This window comes from Lepidochelys olivacea (assembly GCF_965140295.1).
Source record: "Lepidochelys olivacea isolate rLepOli2 genome assembly, chromosome: 10".
Lineage (NCBI taxonomy): Eukaryota > Metazoa > Chordata > Testudines > Cheloniidae > Lepidochelys > Lepidochelys olivacea.
In genome coordinates, this window is record NC_140420.1 from 68,368,513 (window position 1) to 68,388,779 (window position 20,267).

The following is a 20,267-nucleotide window of genomic DNA, read 5'->3' on the forward strand; positions in this document are numbered from 1 at the left end:
GGTAGTTTTTATTTTTAAAAAAACAAACAATTGTAGCTCGTGAAAACCTTCACAACCCATTGTCAGTCAGGGTGAGACAACAGCTTCTTTAAGGGAACAAGTGCAGAATGGACAGGCCCATAAGTGGTTGTGAAAAGCCACTAGAAGTCAAAGCTGCCTCAGGGCAGAAGACCTGCTAACCCTCAGCATAAGTTAGAGCAGTCCCTGAGGCTGCTCTAATTTATCATAGGGGTTGGACAGACCACTGAGCACAGCCCAGAATTTTGGATATGCAAAAATGGCTTACAGCTACTCCAAGTTACATCTCCTGAGAAGCACAGCTCAGAATTTGACTCAGGCATTCAAGTTCAAAGGTTAGTTATGAATACTTGAAGTACTCACTCTGCTTTCCTTTGAGCTGTGTGCTCTAGTGTGTTGCTTTTCCCTTCTTTAAGCCCCAGAGCTTTTTTCACTATCCAATGAACTAGCATGGTCAAATGTCTTTCACATCCATTGCCGAAGAGGAGAAATATATTCTATTTAATAATGGGTCATCTTTTGAGGTGTATGTATTGTCCTTCATTTAGGATGGTCATGTCTATAGTGACTGGACTTGTTTGACCACAACATCCATAATTTCTTTTGATACAGGGACCTCAGAAAAGTTGTGGTTCACGGCAGTCGAAAAGGATCCCACCAAAAAATTGCTGGAAGAAATTCTCTTGTCACTGCTCTGAAGAGTGAGAGCTAGCCTACACATGGAGGTTTTTCTGGAATAGTTGTTCCACTTTAAATTCATAGGCTGTCCTATTCTGGAATAATTTTCATGTACAGAGAAGCCCTAAGAATGGGAATGAAAAAATAGTCAAATTTGCTGAGTAACAGTTTGAGATTAAATAAAACATGCTGTAGGGGCAGTCGTAGGAAGTCAGACAATACAGGAGAAGCCAGTTAATCCATGAAACTGTGCTAACCTGTTTCTCTCCCCAGGAGTTAATGCAATTTCTTTTTTTGCTTCTAGTCAGGTGGGTATTGCACTCTGGAATTTTGCATCTGAGTTTTGAGTTGAGTTCCAAAATTCAAACTGAAACACAAGTTAACCTAGAATTTCATTTTGTTTCACATTGTAACTTCAAAGCTGTGCTTTTCATCTGATTTTTATGTAAGTTATATGTGTGGGTGAAGGATACATAAAACTAAACAAACCTTCAGTGAACGTGCTCTGCGTTTTATAATGAAACTGTGTATTGAGCGTTGTGTGTTTGCTAGTTTAAATGCAAACATTTAATGCAAGATGCAAAAATCTTAATTACTTTGCTCCTCTACATGGAATAGGAGACATAAATTATTTGGGTGAATGTGGATTTAGATAAGGGTGAGGGTGTGATAATATGTGTGTGTGTGTGTGTGTGAGAGAGAGTGGGGTATGTAGATTTACAGATATGGGAACTGTTACACCAAATTCCTCTTCACACTATAATTTTTAACTGAGTTACTGGTATAGTCAAATTTAAATATGGTTTGTGCCACACCATATGGCTAAAACTCATTAACAGTGGCAGCTACAGTTAGTGTGTCAACTTAGCCCGTTCTCTGTGTGGTAGCACAGTACTTCTGGCACTGTTCTCTGTGTGCATCTTCCCAGGATTTTGTCCCCTGCACTATGGGGTAACTGCAGATTTTCCAGAATACTTGATACAAATCGTGGTTAGGAAACTCCATATCTCTGTATGGACCAGAGCTTAGAAATAGCACTTTACTTTCCATTTTGGTGAAATGGAAATGGTCCACACTATATAGTGAAATCTGAGTGTGGACCTGTAAGGTTGGTAGTGGGGAGAGAGGAGACAAGGAGATTAAGTTTGTGTTAACATGGCAAAACTTTCAAAACTGAGCATTATTCAAAAGTATATTTTGTAGATCCATATAACGCATGCCTGCAATTGATCCAGCCTCTCCTGGTACAGTTAGATGTAGAGGTGGGTGGAATGGTTTAGTTTAAAAGTGAATCCAGGACAAAACTTCTACCCAGTTCAGAAGTATTCATGTCTTGTTTCAGCCCCAAGCACCATGTGCATTTACAATCTAAGCACATCCTGATGTAGAACAACCATGGTATATTTGAATTTTACGTAATGCTTTTTAGGAGCAGTTTAGCTATTTTTAATACTCTAGTGATTGTAATTCTTGAATACATAAAATGTCTAATTCTTAGGAGGCTTAATTGTACAATGTTCCTAACATCGTCCTTAAAATATAGGATGATAAGATTAACATAAACTCTTGAAGCTTCATTCACAAATTATTTCCGCAAGATACAGTAAAGCATGCATAATTTTGGGAGTCAAACAAGTGGCTTCATACTTTAAAAAACCAAACCAAAATACTGTAAGTGGACACCATCCAAGGAGCTAGGCCTTTCTTCATCATAGGAGCGAATATAAAAAATTGATATAAAGGCTTTGTGAATTTCCTGATTTATTATACAGGACTTGATAGAAGAGTGAGATTAGATTTTAATTGAGTCTGATCACTTTCGCTGAAGTCAATAGGAAGTTTTGCTTTCATTTGCAGTCTTTATAAAGCCAATTCAATACCCTTCCCAGTTTTGACCAAACTAAACAATTTCAGCTGAAATTTTACATGGGATCTTATGCTAGAATAGATTTTTTTCCCCAAAAAAGCAAATTGGATGAGGCATTTGAGATGCTGGTTAAAAAATGCTATCCTCTTTATTTAGGCTTCCTGAACCATCTCTCTGTCTCCAGACTCTCCCTTCTCTCTCCTCCAGCTTTTTTTCTGTTGTGCACAGTTCCCAGGTCCTCCGCTACATTCCAATACAACCAGACTTGCAAAAAAGCTGTACACGTTGATGGAACCCTGTACAATGTCAGACTTGTTGGCTCTCCAAATCCACAGGAGTATGACATTCAGACATGCACCCAGCTATCATGCTTGCATATTTTGCTATTTTCTTTAGATTCTTTTCCAAGTGGATCTTTGTAGAAACACGGTTTACACATTTTGAAAGACAACAAATGGATACACATTTCACTGCTGGTCCTGAACAGTTATGCAGTCCTGCGTAAAGATGCACCGCATTCTGCTCTAGAAGTGGCTGCATTTTCCCAGGTGGTTGAAGTGAACATACAGGGCTGTCCGTACATAGATGGATGCCCAAGGTGATTTAATGTCCCAGACTTTTCCCAAATGAGTGCCAGAATCCTTTCCACTGCCTGCAGCAGCGCTTTGAAGTAGGAGCAACGGCAGCGGAAGCAGAAGATTAAAGGATCTTAGAGCTCATAGGAAGAGATGCAGAGTTCACTAACAGGAGCAAGACTCTACTTGATGTTTTAATTTTGCATTAAAAGAACTTTGTCAGGGGAAGCTTTTCTCCAAAACACCTCTCTCCCCTTAGATTTTGTACCAATACAGAGCTGCCTATATTGCCTGCAACTAAATCCTATAAATACACATGGACACACATGCACAGAGCCCTTAGCTTTACAAAACTATTCTAGGGAGTATTGCACAAGTAAAGTGTGCAAGATCTTACCCACAAATAACAGCATATTGTGATCTATTTATTTAGCATAAGATCTATAAGAACTAGAAGGCAATATTATTACAAGACCCCTATTGTGTAAGCAACTTTCACATGGAAAGTCTTAAATGAGAAGTATCCATCTTCTACTGGCTCATTTTTTCTTTGAGAAACATTTCTCCTCTTCTGGAATCTCTGAAAACTAGAATCAGAATTTAGAGTGGCTAGTGATTTTTGGGATCCCAACTTGAGATGCCTTCAAGGGATCTGATTTCCAAAATTCAGGACCCTTTAAAATGTCATAAGGTGAAGACCCCAAGATTGAGGCTTCCAAAATCACTCGTCACCTTTTGAAAATCCTGGGTGAGAGCTATTGCTAGTCGTATCTCCTTTCTTTCCAATGAAGCTAGTGCTGGTTTAATTGAGATCTGCCTGCTGCATGGTAAAGCTTAGTTGGTAACCATTCATGTAGAGGACAGAATATGAAGTACACTATGGTGAAATCCATTAATGTGTCACATTCACCTCTTTTTAATGTGACCAATTAGCTGATTTCATATCTGTGTTTACACTGGTATAACTCCACTGGCTTCAGTGGATTTACTTCTCACTTACATGAGGGTAAATCAGCTTAAGCCCTAAAATTTTCATCTGTACATGCAAATATATGGAAAAAAGACTAAGTACGTTTCATTTCTTTCCTAGTTTTATTTGGTTTTTGTTTGGAATTGGAGAGAACTGTACTGGAAAATTTTCACTTTTTTTTTCTCCCACAGTTGGATAGTAATCGTATGAGCCTTAACATAGTCTTATTTTGAATGAATTAATGGCTCTTATCGATTTCTTTTTACCTTTTTATGATCATTATCACGTACCTATTTATAGGTAAAAGGTGACATATCATGCCCCATATGTGTTTTATGTATTTGCTCCTTAGGGCAGTGCAAAATATTTGGCTCAGTCAAGCACCCATCTAAAGCCAGGCTGAGACTGGGTTTTAGCCGAACCTACAGTTAGCAGCTCAGATTCACGACAGTTCAGTGGAGCTGGGATGAATTTTTTTGTTGTTGTTGTTGCAAATCTCAGCTGCTCCTTTTGGGCCTAGTATACATAACACATACACACTTACATTATATACTGTGCCCACAAACTGTCCATGGACATGCTCCCACTGCCTCCATACACTATCCTTCAGCTTTCTAGACTAACTGGTTGAAACACCCTCTTTTGGTGATAGTTTTTCAATTCAGTATCCTGAGGCTAGTCTTTGGGGAGAGAAGCTCTTGAACAAAGGAATGGTGCTTGCATTTGTCTACTTTGCACAATGTAGAACCACTGCAAAGTCAAGAAAATGCTAAAACTGGGATAAATATTTTTAAATGCCTCAAAGGTCTAATGCATAGTCTTTACTTAGAGTACTGGTGTTACATGCTCTGCAGAAGTCACCATGAGCGCACCAAGGCGACATGAAAATAGTGTCTGTTATGGAAGGACATAGGTTATATGTATTCTGTGTATCGACTCTTCCAGATGTGACCTGTTTTTACTAATGACAAATAGTGATGCTAATGAGATTACTTGCCTGTAGCATTGGGCTGGATAGGTCTCATGTAAAATGAGAAAACGGTAACACACCGTCAAATGAGAAGTGTTGCAATCTAGATGAGCATCAGTGTTTAGTTTTTTGTCATTGTCTTATATTTCCAGGGAGGGCTAATGAGGTCATTCGACTTGCGTCTTCAAAGTTTAAAAAAATCCTCATGCTTTTACAGCAGACTTAGGATTTTTTAATTAATTGGCATTTTTAACATATACCAGTACAGTGGTATCAAAAATAGACAGACCCTAACAAGTGAACATACATTCTGACTATTGAATTCTACTTTTCTTTTTCAATACTTTAAGAATACATATTCTCAGTAACCCAGAGTTTACAGTACAGTTAAAATGATGATTGTCAACCTGACTTACAACAAGACAAGTCTGTCCCCTATTTACTTTGGGAGAAGAAACATATGATTATTATATTATAGTATATAATAATGCCAGTGTCTCCTCTTACAACACTCTAAGTACAACTAGAGTCATGCTTGTTAATGTGAAATGTGAGAAACAACTAGCTAGGATTAAGCTTTAACATGCATCCGAGGTCCCTACTAGCATAGGCCCATGCATCCATTATGACTGTAGAAAGAGTTGTACATTAAGTACAAAAAAGGGAAATATGTTAAGACCCTATTTTAGTCCAGAATCAGTCTTTGCATAGAATATTAATCTTCCAGCTCCATTACAACATGATTCCAGAGTTTAGCAGGAAGCACGTTGAAGTTATCAACACCAAAATTGTCATTCAAGCTCCTACATGCAGTGCCTGATTCAGTGCTGAAGTTTTATTGGCAGAACCTAGGCTGAGACACCCCAGTGGAAGTTCCACTAGCAGTGAAGCACAGCTGTACAAGCTGCATGCAATCCCTCCCCCATTGCCATTTCAGCCAGTTAGGACCAGAGAAGCCTCAGAAGTCTTTATGCAGCATCTCTACCAGGCAGTTTCTGCCAGGTGGCTCCCAGGGAGCTCTGGCTGGAATTTAAAGCTGTCCAAAAGATTACATAGTCTGTAGGCGGGGACTGTGTGGTACTGTCACCTGTTCTCCCCTCTGATGAATCACCCTTGGATCAGAGCTGCTCTCAGGGTACAAAGTGCTGCAGCTTGCTCTCATATGCACTTACGGGAGTGAATCCAGGCCTTTCCCCTAGTAGCTGCTGTGCATAGTTGTTGTTCCAGAAAATGTACGGGTTTCTGCATAGATGACCTGCAGTTTGGTGGGGAGGAAGTGAAGGGAAAAAATAACTTAACTTCTTGAAAATTCTTTTTAAACAAGTTAACACTCTCCTCCTGGTCTTAAGCAGCAGATTCAGGTCAGAACAAATATCTATGATCTTGCTTTCAGATAACTCACTTCTGGGCCAGATTTAAGAATACGCTGTCTGCAATCCAAGAGTGTTGCAATCAGTGTTCCACCTATGTCAGTCTATGCCTGTCCAGTCCGGGAGAGGATTTCACACAAGAAATCAACATAAATAGGGACTCCATTGATGTTTAAGACTTTGCCAGGAACCACTCCCCACTGTTTACTGAATAACAGAACAACTCTTTGCTCCCCAGCATCCTGAGGTTTCGGATACAACAAACTCAGGTCTTTCCTTTTTTTTCTTTTTTTCCCTCAGTGGGGCCTGTCCATACTTCAACTATAACCATCATTTTATACCCAGGTAGGGAAACACTTACATCAACTGGTTACAAGTAACATAAATCAGATTGTCTCCATAGAGAAAGCTTTTCTGCCACCATAATTGTTTTTTGTATATCTCTCATGCTGCCTAACCACTGCACTATATGATTTTAGTTTGTGAAAGATCTGCAAATGTCAAAATAGTTCTCACCAAAAATATAACTCCTAATCTTTAATTGCTGTTGGAAGAAGAATCGAGGCTGTACTTTGATCTGTAGATGATAGACCTGGTCTTGGTTTACGCTTCTTTTTTCTTACCATAGATCAAAGGACACTCAAAGCTAAGACCCTTTTGAATTTTGCATGTTTAATGCAAAGCTCTTTTGGTGTCAAATCAGAGACATGGAGGCATTTCCTTCAGGCAATATGCTTGAGAACAGGTAGCTGCTATTCAGGCCTTTAGAATAATTGTTCTGTTCTTCTGTGTTACAGGTGGTATCACAAAATATAATCTATTCATGGTCTACTGTTCCACAATGTATAGTTAACTGGTTTTCAGGAGATGAAAATAGAGAAGAGGCTTGTATATTGTGCAATATTTTATTAAATTAAACTACATCATCCTTCTCTACAGAGATTCTTAAATCCTCAGGCAATTTACCACTACCTTAATGTAAGAGATAAGTAATTAGTGTACAACCAGAGCCTAAGAACCAGGACACTGCCTAGTCAATACTGACATCAGTTAATTAATGTGTATTACTAAACATGACATCATTCACAAGAAACACATCTCCTCCTTGCTATTAATACTGTTGAATAGGACACCACCTTACCTGTCTAGACAGGTACAGATTAAGTTTAATCACACACGCATGCAACAGAAGTTCAAGCTATGTCAACTCCAACTTTCTTTTTGCTTTGTATGTCGTTATACGTAGATAGATACAAATGTATATTTATACACGTGTGCGTATAAAATGGCAGATGTATGCAAAGTATCCTGTTAGTGCAATATTACTGTTGAGTTCTTAATGACACAGAAATGTGAAAATTCCGATTATGATTAATATCACAAACTTAGTCCTACCATCTTGCATTACAATGGCATTTTTATTCTATGATCATACAGAAGGTTATGCACAAAAAGTTCATTTAAAAATATGAAAAAAGGTGTAGCTCAAAATTAAATCAAGCACATATTGATGTGTTTAATTATGTAGTTGAGCTTATTTAAAATCTCAACGCCATATGCAGTTATTACATAAAACTACACATACATAATTAGAACTATAGCCAAAAAAAGTGTACTTTCGTTGTTTGCTAAATACTTTTTCATATTGTCCTGTACTGTATGTGGTAAAGGAGGTATTAGTCTGGAACAGTAGGTCAGATGACCACAGAAAAGCATGGGTTTTACTGCCTGCACACTTTTTTGAGTTATCTTTTCTTTTTTTCCCAGTAAGATGTATTTTTTAATTAGCAAACCTTGCCTTCTTTCCCCAAAGCGGCAAACTATATAAGATTAGCTGGTTGTTAGAGTATTGCAATGGTCAAAGAGATACGGGCATGTGTTTATACATTATCAAAACCTATATTAATATAAAATATTTACTATTTATTTTTTAAAAAGTGAAAGTATTCACAATTAGAACTCCTCTATAGCCAAGAATGGCTAATGGTAATAGAAAGAGGCATTTTCATTTTTTATTTACTAATTGTTATTAGTATTTTATTCTTTAGTTACTAACTCTGTTGGACTGACATACTACATCTTATGTTTACCTGCCTGGAAAGCTTTTTATTTTTTATTTTTAAGAAAGCAAAATAGTGTGTGTGTGAGAGTGTGATCACAGGGAGAAACTGGGAGAGACATAACATTTGAACATTGGTAAGAGGGAAGGATAAACTGTGGCTGAAGCACAAGACTGGGAGGCTGGAGTTTTGGGGTCTATCTGCAGCCTAACTGGAGGTTTTCAGCACAGCTATATTGGTGAAGTTCTGACACTACATATATTTACATCTGTTTGTGGTTTGTGCTGTAGTGTCTATCTTTGTTCCAGTCATTAGCCTGGAACTGGGGGGTGCTGTCACATCCCCTGGCTTGAAGTGGTTTCCATCATATGCAGGGTTTACAGTTTGATTCAATGGCTCTCAGCACCCCCCACCATAAAAATTGTTCCGGCATCTTTGATCATTAGTAGGAGCTAAAAAGATGAAGACAAATGGGTGAACCGTTAATGCTATGAGAACTGGGAGCCAAATCTTCTGTGTTTGAGGTAACACATTAGCTGTTCCCGTGATTGCCCTCTGACCTTGTAACTAATTTGTTGCATGTCTTTTTTTCATTTTTTGACTCCATCTTTGATTCTTGGACTGTAACAGGTTGTGTACCACTCCTCCTCTATGTACGTTTGGCATCCATTTCACTTTTTTTGACATGTCCCTTTTGGGGGCTTAACAAGGGGTTGCCTGCCAAGTATAACAATCTTGTCCTTTATGGCCAGTTGCTCTACTGATGTAGAGTAGCTGAGGATCTGGCCTGCATTCACTACGTACACAAGGCAGGGATTTAATTTCACTATGTCATGAACCGCTACTTCGCTGACTTCACCAAGACACGGATAGCCTCGCCATTTCCATTTTTCACGTAATCCGTGTTCTTTGTTGTGTCTCTGAAGCCTGATATCCCCACTCTGACAATCGTAGCCGAATAATTGAAACATTCCTTTTCAAACAGAATGAACGAAGGAGAGCCACCAGAGAGGCTGGTTAATGACCTCAGCCAACGTTCCAAAACTCACTCTCACAAGTCCTTGCCATGCACCTTTTACATTTCAATTAGAGGAGCATGCTACCAGCTCCTGCTGCTACTGCTGGTCATTCTAGTGTAACTATGATGATGTCTATTAACACCTCCTGAAGAACAACATCCACTACAAGTGAGAACAGAAAAAGGTTTTATTTGATATATTTACCTGATTATAGGCAGAATTATTATTGCCATCTGAATTTGAGAGGTTTCTTCAGATTATCACAATATGGAGAGTGTCAACTCTCCCTGGTTCTTGTTCCAACACTTAATGAAATATTTTTGATGTGGAGCTCTGGTAGTGAGCTGGAAGGGGAAGTTCTCCGTGGTAAGTTCATGATATAATTGAAGACCTTGTGTCAGACAATGTACATTAACAAGTAATCTAGACACACACATAATCAGTTAGTAGATTTCCCATCAGAAATGTCTTGCATAATAATGGAACGCTGAACACTTATTAGAATACTTCCCAAAAGACAAAGATCCCAAGGAGAATGTTCAGATACCTAAAGATAAACAGGCCAAGTCCCAGTTCTCAATATTACTCTTTACAGCTAAGTTAAGAAATCAGGGGTGTGAAATCCTGGCTTAGACTTGAGACAATGGCAAAACTCCCATTGACTGACTTCAAGGGAGCCAAGATTTCACCTAGTATGATTTTCTTTTCCTTTTATTCTTTTTTCCTCCTCTGCCTCGTGCATTTTTTTCTTTCCTGGGCCTCTTACTAAATGACTTTAGATAAATTAATACATCCTGTAGTCACTGTGTGTAGTAGTGGAAAATCTTGTGTTTGGGAACCAAACATCTGATTCTTAACTGTGTGGATTCTAGTAAATTACCATACTAATTATTTACTACTAAAGTTTTTGGGAAGGTGAGGCAGATATTTCACACCTGACCCGTCTCTAATTTCAAAGGGAAACTGATAACTTACAAACCAATCAAATTTAGGGTAAAAAATAATTGGAGATATTGAACTTGCCCCCGCCAGTTTCTGAGGCTTTGCTATGACATCTACTTACTTTTCAAAAACTTCCTCACCTCTGTTGTGTGGAAGTCCCATACAAATAACAAAGGAGAGGGTGAAGCTGACTACACACAATGTGCTGTCAAATGCTAAGTAAAATGGAAAAAGAGGAAAATATTATTTTTCTCGAATCTTGCAGTTACAATAGAAATAGATGTTACTTGTACAAAAAAAGTACACCATTTTCAATGGCTTTTTAGAGTGGACACAGGCCCCGCAAGCGTAGGCTTATACAAATGCAATCAGTTGTTACATATACTTTAAAAATAGACCATTTAAAAGGGACTAAATGAGTCTTGGCATCTGGGCCAGCTTTGTGGACGTGCAAAGTAACAACCATGTTGGAAAATAAAACTGAGCACAATAGGGTTGCAAGTTATTTCTTATATGTTGGCATCAATGGGCCAGATTTTCAGAAGAGCTCAGGGCCATTTCAATTGTTCAGCACTCATACTAATGGTCAGAGTGTCAAAAGAGCTCTGCTTCTATTGAAACACCTAACGGCTGGATTTTAAAAAGTGCTTAGCTTCCAACTGCTCCTATTGTGCCAACTGAGACCTCACATACTGAGGTGTTTGAAATTCTGGACTCCACTGGTGTGTGCTGAGCACACTTGAAAATCTGGCCCAGTATCTAGATCCCTAGCATGAGCCAATCAATTCCACTTCTCCTGCAGTAGAAGAATTCCCTACCTTTATATAACATGAGCCTGTTAACTCTGGGACTCACTAACTCACCTCATCTTCTAAAACCGCTTCTCTGTTTTCACAGCAGTTTGGTTTGTCGTCGGGAGTTAGCTAAGTTTGGGAGGAAGAAGAATTCTCATATTTAAATTAAATGTTTGATATTTCATATTTATGGTGCATTCCAGGGGTACACTATGTATTTTTTAACTCCTAAAGCTGGCCAATATTCAAGTTTAGTATTTGTACATGGGCCTCCTGGGCCAGATTTTCAGCTAGCCTCAAGCTGGTCTCAATATTTGCACATGCAGCTATATCTATACAACTGCATATACCAGATGTACACCTATTTTTCAGACACAACCCACCTTTGTACTCTCTGAGCTGCTGGTCACCCAAATGGTTGTTTGCATGAGCTGAATGGGATGAGGGGGACATCTTCAGGGGCAATCAATGTTCTGCAAAAACAGGCATGCAAATGTAGAGGACAGGGACGATCAGCTACCATAATCGTGCATACGTGTTGTTTACGTCTAAATATATTCTTGAGGTTGAGGGTACATGTCGGAGCTGCTCGTACTGTCAACTGACCTACAGTTTAGTATTCATTTCTACTCCCCTACTCCAAATGGCATGGAATTAAAATTAAGAACGAGCCAGTCTGGTAAACTTACCAGATTCAGACTGTATTCACCCAGTAGTCCCTGAAAAATTGTTCTAGCTACCCCTATTGTAAAATAGAGTATCTACCGAACAGCAGATTGTATTTCTCTTAGGAAACAGCATGATATGATACAATACAGAATACAATGCCTGGCATACAATGAATTTGAAATCATTTAACTTACTTGATTGTTAACTGAACTATCCTGCCAGCACATCGGATGCCATCTGTCCATTTATTGACAGCCTTGTCAGAGGGGGGGGAAAAATCTTGAGTTAGTTGGCAGTAGCCCAGCTTGCCTTAGGTCTGCTTTCTTGTGTTTCTGTAACAGATGTTGTGCCACATACCCAAAGCTGCTGTCTGTAAACCAACGTGTGCTCAAATTGTTAATTTTTTGGGGGTGGGGGATATTTGCTCTCCTTTCAGATCTCATTTGTTGTCTGTTTTAGGGGGTATTCTATTGTAACTATAAACTGGCAGAAAGTTCTGACCCAACATCCAGTGGCATTAGTGCGGGTCTTTCCACTGACTTCAATGGACTTTGGAAAAATTTAAGATCTGATCCAATTAGACAGAAATAGCAATATTTAAACCAAATTTAATTAAAATATTTTAATGTATGCAGACAACTTAAAATTCAGAATGCAAGACTATGTGAATTGCTGTGCGTTTAGATATATTGTAGTGATTGCTTCCCCACAGCACTTTGAAATTGTTCAAACACACACAGCTTATCAAACAAGCTAGAAATGACAGTGGTTTTTTCCCCCCATATTATCTCTACTGGGTAACATAATCCCAGAATAGGCCAGTTCATTCTAAACCCATGTAAATCATTCTAGGTGAGAGGAAGCTTCAGCAAACCATGTTTTTCAATTCTGTGATTAAAATGTAGTGGCTTCTGATTTGCTCCTCCTGTCTAGCTCTGTTGGCTGTCAGCGGAGTAACAGGAGGGAGTTATCCTCCTGCAGTAACTGCTGTTACTGCTGATAGGAAAGAATTTTTTTTATTAATACAAAAGAAAAGCAAAAATAGGTCAGTTAAGCAAACCAATATATAACATATATCTTTAGACAAAACATTCTACATTTGCTTTCCATTTCAAGAGATTTGTTATACAACATTGATAATGGTTATTTTATGGGAGGTTTTTATGGACATTTTTTCCATCTTATTTTATATTTCCACATGATGGTGTACTCCGGCATAATTTCTTGGATGCTTTGACCATGTGTCTGTTCAGCCACGAGAAGAAAGTGCCTGGTGGTGTGATGCTGAGAAATATAGTACAACAGGTGACTTGCTTTATGTAATAGGCTAGGGGAACTTTTAGCTCTCATAATTTTATTTTGTCATGTTTCAGTGACTAGCTTGTAGTATGTTCCCTTTAATATGTGACTCAGAGAGGCATTGTAATATGTGTGGGTTATTTTTTAAGCATTATTTTTAAATAAGGATTGAAAATACAAAAAATATAAAGCATATAGGACAAAATCTTAAACAGAAACAGATGAGACTAACCCACTATCATATGTCATTTATCTGTCAGGGAAATGCCTGTCATGCTGGTAGAAAACAGTATTAAGATGCTAAAGAAGGGATTATATATAGTCTTGTATGGGGGGGGGGGCGAGAGGGAGGGCCTTCAAAATCTCACCTATTTATAAATGTGAAAATCTGGTTCATCAGCAGATGTGATTTCAGGCTAGGGAATGCTAGCAGTTCATACTGTGTATGAACGCATCTGCTGCTTAGCCACAAATGTCATTCTCTTTCCAGATGAGCTATTAGCAAATGTTAAAAAGATAGCTACACAGTAAAAGAGTAATGCCTATTAAATGACCTGGAAGGCTCCAAATGTCCCAACATATGGTTTATAATTCAGAGTAATAAAAAGATAAGCACTGCAGAGAATTTGATTATTGGAAAAAAAAAATCCAAACTCTGTGTAAAAAATGAAACATGAAATTCAATTTACAGTCCTAGCAATGCATGCTTTGCAAATATGCACGCTAGTGTTTACTGAGATGTCTGACAGAACAAGGCAACAAACATTTTGTGTAAGCCTTGAAATTAAACCATAAAAGCAATGTATTTGTTTATAGCCATAAAAATGTGTAAGTACATTCATGGCAGGTGGTGATTCTAATAACACCAGAACAAAAAATTATGTTGATGAAAAGCAGACAGATGAAACATTGTTAAGCCAATTAAAGGTACCACATTTATCTACCTTGTCTGCTATAATCAAAAACATTGTAACTACCGGTATAACATTAGAATTAAAAAAAATATAGTGTGGCTATGACAAGCATCTGATCTCTTTACAGTGCAAAAGTTAAACAATAAGCTACTTAAAAGTGACTGTTTTCTAGATCCACATAAACTATGTAGAGAGATTGTTATAATAGTTTCTCTTGTCCTTACCTTTTTAGTCAAGAGGCAGATGTGAACAGTTCTGGTGCCTCACTGCTTTTGTCAGTGCTCCAGGATGCAACACTACTTTGTACTTGCAGGATGTGCATTGATTTAGACATAGAACCACATTTTAGCAGTCTTTGCACGGGCTGCAAGTAGTTTACAAGGTAGACAGGAAATATTTTGTACTTTTAACATTCACTCTAAATGAGGCTATGTAGGAGCATTAGTATTATCTTCCATTTATTCTTGTACTCCTAGTGTCAGACTCTCTCTCTTGCACTCTCCTCCTCCTCCCTCTCTTTCCATTGCTTAGCAACACTTGTGAACTCAAAGCAGAGCCCTGCTCACGGATGCAACTCCAATAACATTGGTAGGCTCAATGGTTCTATGATGCAAAACCAATCTTTTTTTTGCCATTTGGTTAGCTGCCTCCGTTAACTAGGGTGTCTCCTTACTCCCCATAGCCAGAGCCTATTTCAGATTTTCACATTACAGTTTCAATCTAACCAAGAGGGAGGGGAGGGAGTTTCCAAAATAAAGCTGGAATTATGGAGAGTCTTCATACAGTGCTAGCACCAATGCTGCTAGTTTGACAGGGAATAGGAGTATAAATGCAGACTGGACAAGCAAAGAGCCATTACTTTCTAATCACTCAGCTTTTTCACTGAAATGAGAGATGGAAAAAAACGTTTAGTCTGTCTCCCTGGCAAAATTTATATGCAGAAATTCTATAACCAACAGGCATTACAATATCGTCTTGAACAAGCATTGTAAGTTGTAAGAGAACTGGAACTGACTGCCTCCTACACAGACTGTACTTTTTTTTTCAGCAGTAGAGGTGCATATTAGAACATCATAGAAATGTTCAGTTTGCCAAGCTAGACAGTATTTGTGTCTAATTACACCTTTGGATCTGCTTTATTTTCTCCATCTCCTCTCTACATTTCTTTCTCTCTGCAGCTCACAGTACCTTTAAAGCTGTAGTTTGTGTTTGCTTGCTTTCTGGCATAGAGGGTGTTTAGTCTTTAAGACACTGATGGATTTACATAAAGAGATCACACAAGTTTTTATTGAAATGCACGTTCTCTTTCTGTGTGGAGTGAGATCATATTGTTCTTTTACATACAGAGAACTACACTGAACAGTGGTGGTGTGGGACTGCAAGAAAGTAATTTACTCTAAACAGCAAAACAACCAAACCGCTAATGTTCCAGTGAACAGCTCCTCCTGAATTCTGAAACAAGACCCACCAGGTTTAGCAGAAGATTCAAGCTTTTGCCAGTCAGAATCATTTCACTCTGAGACTTTCTGATATTTGAAAACTTAATCAGTCAGTATACTTTAGGCCAGCACTGCACTGACCTTCCTACCCTCACAGAAATGGAATTAAAGGAAACTGCCATTTTGCTCAAATGTTCCCTCAACTCAAATGTGAGTGAAACAACAGGGTGAAGCGCCTTTAGAAAAGGCAGCATCAATGAGACTTCAACAAGGAATCTCTGGCACATCTTGTGGGATTGTCACAAAGTTCATTGGCTGAAGAATTTCTTGAAGGTATCTTGGAGAGTCGTAATTTAAAACATCCTCAAATCCATTTGCCTCACGGTTCGTCTGAGAAATCTCTGGGTAGATGCAAAATGAAATCCTAGGGTGTCTGCTGTTAGGGTTTGTGTTATGAGACACTGGTGGTAATATTCTGTCCTTGTGATGGAAGAATGAAGGTGGCTCTGGATACTTGTAGGCAATTTTCTCCAGAGGAAGACAAGATAAGAGGGTCTTGATTTAAAGCTTTAATCAAAAGAAGGGCTGTATAGATGTAGTGTATTTAATTGTGGTGCCTCTTTTTAGACATTCTCAGTGTCCTAATGCATTCCTACTTCTGTTTCCTATTCTTTCATAAAATGCATGCCTTTCTCTTTTTTTTTTAATGAGGGAGGATTGGGGTGGTGGTGTTGCTGATTTATTTTGCTTTTCATGTATGTTATTCTGAGGGCTGAATAAATAAAATAGTTAAACTGGAGAAAGGGAAACTGTAGTGAGGAGGGGTGAGAAGGTAGGATGTCACTGAGTGTTTGAGCTCGATCAGTTTTTTGTGGGGGAAGGTTCAATGAGTCATTTTTTATTGTGGCCATCCTGAGATGTTATTTTAGCATGAAAGACCTGATTTAGGTCTCACTGTATTCTTACATCGGTGTAACTCAGTACAGTTATTCCAAACCACCATCCCATTCTGGGGTCAAAAAGTACCTCTGCTTTTAGACAGTCTGGGCTTTGAGGGGAGAAAGGTGGACACTACTTCTCCAATATATAAATAAAATAATATGGAATTAATCTTTCTGTACCGGACTGTCCAGTGTTCTCTCTTCATTGTTGTTTTTACAGAGGCTGTAGTGCTGTATCGAGACAACAATATTTGCTGCTACAAGTTTTTCGGGGGGAGTTTTCCATGCTGTAGAAAATGCTAAACCATACTAAAAAGCCATCTACTGTACTTGCTATCACATGTGGTGTGTAACACTGTAGATAGACCTAGCAAATATACTAAGTTGTATATGGTCAAAGGAGACAAGTATAAATTTTGCCCTGTGTTTTTGACTATTGAAGACTTTAGGGTTTCACAGGAGCTTTCTGGTAAGTTCATTAAGTAGGCTGGATTTTCACAGAACCATTAATTCGTATATATCTTCCCCAGATGCTTTATGAATAGAACAAGTTTAGATGGAGATAAATAGATATAAAGGGCTAACAAATAACTAAGTATCAAAATGTCCTTAAAGATATACTTATCCAGGATTTTAGCATTTAATCTTATGGACTCTAATAAAACAAGGATTAAGAAGAGACTAAATGTTTTGGTAGAAGCTTTCCCGGGCTTCAGAATGCAGCCTGATTTCTCAGCAGAATATGGAGTGAATACAGACCTTACAAGTATGAGAACTTCATCAGTCCCTCAGAATATTAAGTAAGGACATATACCATCTGTTAATATTTCTGTTACTGTATTTGTCTGTAGACTGAGACTTTTTTGTTTCTGAGCTGGGTTTATGCATTTATCTAGCCTCTTATGCCCGTGTTCTCTTGGAAACCCAGTTAGGAGAAGCATGGAAGCTGAAGACGATACCCTCTCCCTTTTTGATGAGGGGAGAACATGCATTCATTTTCTACACAATGGATTTTGACCGCTCCTTTACATTGTCTCTGCATGTGCAGAGACATGTTATGTCCTGCGCCACTCACCCCTTCAAGTGAAAGCTCCTTTATCAAGAGTTAATTGAAGTCTGAGGACTCCATTGCTGCGGTGCTGTTGTCTGAACAACAATGGAGGAGTAAAAGGGGTGTCGCGCGCGCTCTCTCTCTCTCCCCCCTGCTTTTGGCTTTTATGGAAAACAGAGCCCTCTAAATAGTGGGGTTGAAAAGTCTCTTTTTAAACCACAATATCTGCTCATCTCCTTGGAACATTTTGGGGTTTACAATATTTGTATACAAAATGTTATAAAGTTGAAGGAATATGTTAATTGTTTGCTTATTAAAATCACTGCCACTGCTTGTTTTTCCCACATTGTACCAGTGAATTGTTCAGCTACTAAGGATTAGGAATTACACTGTTTTACTGATCTGAATGAATAGTAGATTAATTCAGCAATCTGTCTGCACAGATCAGTTGTTTGAAAATAACTAAAGAGATTTCCTTATGGAATAAAGAAAATAGTATAGCTAAATATTCAAGTGATAAATTTACCTCTTCAAACAAAAGCTATGCACGTGATCTACAAGGAACCTGGTTATAGCTGGTCTGCATTATGATAGGTCAGTAGAACAACAGAGGTTCCTGAGAAGCTTCGTATTGGTAGGTAGGATTAGGTTGCATTGTTGATGATGATGGGCTTTTTTTATATTCAAAGCACTTTACAGACCTATCTAATACGTACAACTGTCAGCTAATATTCAGGATTGATCACTACCCTTCCCTGCATTCCACAGGTGATGGGGGTTGAAGTTCTCCTGCCCTTTAGCTGAAGTCTTACCAACAATGCCAGCCTTGCAGAAACCAGCGGGCTCAATCATCTGAGCCACTGTTTTAAATTAGTACTGTGCTTGTTATCTGTACTTAAGGTTGCAAGCCACTTCCACGAGAACGCCCTTTTTAGTTACTCAAACTTTATGAAAGTTTCACCATTTGGGCTGACATTTTTCATGTCCATGCTGCTATTTTTAGCATGTTAGCTCAAACCCCACTAGCCTGAGTCTGCCTGCCTGTGCTGGAAGGCTCACTCATGACTCCACTGTAGACCTCCTACGGGGCTCATACCCTGACAGGGGCTCCAGGCTGTGATACAAGTAGGTATTCTAATAACTGTGCAAAATCCACTTGCCTTCACCAACATTAGTCTTTGTGCTGAACAGACCAAATCTCTCTGGTCACATAGAAAATGTGAATGACTCTTTTATTTTTGAAGACTTTTATAGGACAATTGTAAGAAAATTACGGTGCTTCATCTTCTCTTGTTTCTCTTTTTTGTTAAAGAAGCAAAAGACACTGCACTTAAGATTTGAAATTCATGTACAGTAAGTAGTTCTGTGTATTAACTATGACAGACTCTCTTTGAATTCCTTCACCCTTGTGTAATGGAGAGGCGTATTTTTAAGATCAACCCTGTTACAGAGGCTGCACTATTTGTTTATTTTAATTAACTACTTTTTCTTGATGGAATTTTCATGTGTTTTATGGCATTCAGGGAAAATGGAGCCCTCTTGTGGCCACTTTGACACCTGCACGTTCCCACAGAGGTATGACTTTGTATTTGCTTAGTAGGCCAAACCTCTGCAGGATTTTTCAAAGGTTGCGAGTTCAAATCCTAGTAGTTTTCAGAAAATGTCTTTTAAATCTCAAATATTTTCCATTAAGGTAAATAGAAAAAATACACTTAACACTTTTTTACACAGATAACAGATCTTTAATCCAAAGTATTAAACATTAGGGAAAGGTTTGTTAAACAAGACAAAATTAACACTTTATTGATTCATTCCCTCTCCTTTTTGTTTCAATAAACCCATGGGTGGCAGTGCTAAATTGGAATCAAGGCACAGCAAATTAACCCTGCTTAATAATTCAGGCCCTATCCAGCAAAGTGCCTAAGCACATGTTTAACTCCAATCATGAATAGTCCTATTTATTCTCATGCTTGAAGTTAAGTACATGCCTAAAAGCTTTGCTGACTTGGGGCCCTAAGGTGCAATCCTGTGCTATTTGATATCAATGGGAGTTTTGCCATTGAAATCAATAGGGGCAGAACTGAGCCCTTAGACAGGTAACACTTTCATAGGTCATATTGTCTCATCAATTTTTAAGCAGAAATCTCTATGGAAAGCAATGAGGAGTTCTGTTGAAAAATTGATGGCACAATATGGGCCATAGATATTACATCTATTACAAGGCTGAATGGTTCTTTTTCTAACTTGGCTTTTTTTTTTTTTAAACGCTTGAAATGTTTTTGGAACCCATATTTAAGTATGCCATCTGAAGACTGAAACTGCTTCATTTCCCTTGGTTATGGAGGGTAAGTTAGCACTGTAGGAAGCTTGGTCTCCTGCAGGCACTAGAATAGCATGTGAAATATTTGCCAGTTTAATTGTGTATGGCTTCATTGAAATCCTTATTTTCCTTTGTGTATCATTTAGGGAGGTACTGCTGAACTGTTGCTGGAAGTGGGAGCTCTAGCAGACAGAAAGGGGGCATGATGCTTGTTTAACAAGGAGCAGCATGCAGACTCCACATATTATAATGCTTAAGGCTATATAATTCCATTTTCTTCTGGAGATTTTTGTTTCATTACATTAGTGTCCACAACATGAAAGCTTTCAGTATTCATGGCAAACATCATTCAAAGCCTGACTGATGCAATG

General features: G+C 38.4%; 1 protein-coding gene and 1 long non-coding RNA gene across 5 annotated transcripts in view; one reads left to right on the forward strand and one right to left on the reverse strand.

Annotated features, from left to right (window-relative positions):
• Positions 1–2,686: 2,686 nt before the first annotated feature.
• On the reverse strand, positions 2,687–14,727 carry LOC311527037. Of its 4 annotated transcripts, XR_014713227.1 has the most exons (7): positions 14,370–14,727; positions 12,127–12,188; positions 11,647–11,736; positions 11,333–11,392; positions 10,610–10,684; positions 9,732–9,871; positions 2,687–6,333 (listed from the first exon to the last, which is right to left on the reverse strand). It is a non-coding gene; the product is annotated as an uncharacterized lncRNA (long non-coding RNA). The 4 variants fall into 4 exon arrangements; XR_014713225.1 differs by lacking the exon at positions 11,333–11,392; XR_014713226.1 differs by lacking the exon at positions 11,333–11,392 and having other exon boundaries at positions 9,732–9,918.
• A 566-nt stretch (positions 14,728–15,293) lies between these two features.
• TMC3 (transmembrane channel like 3) overlaps positions 15,294–20,267 on the forward strand; it is a 391,592-nt gene continuing 386,618 nt past the window's right edge. Inside the window, exon 1 of the mRNA XM_084640600.1 lies at positions 15,294–15,917. The gene's annotated coding sequence lies outside the window, so the exon portion shown is untranslated. The remainder of the gene's footprint in view (positions 15,918–20,267) is intronic.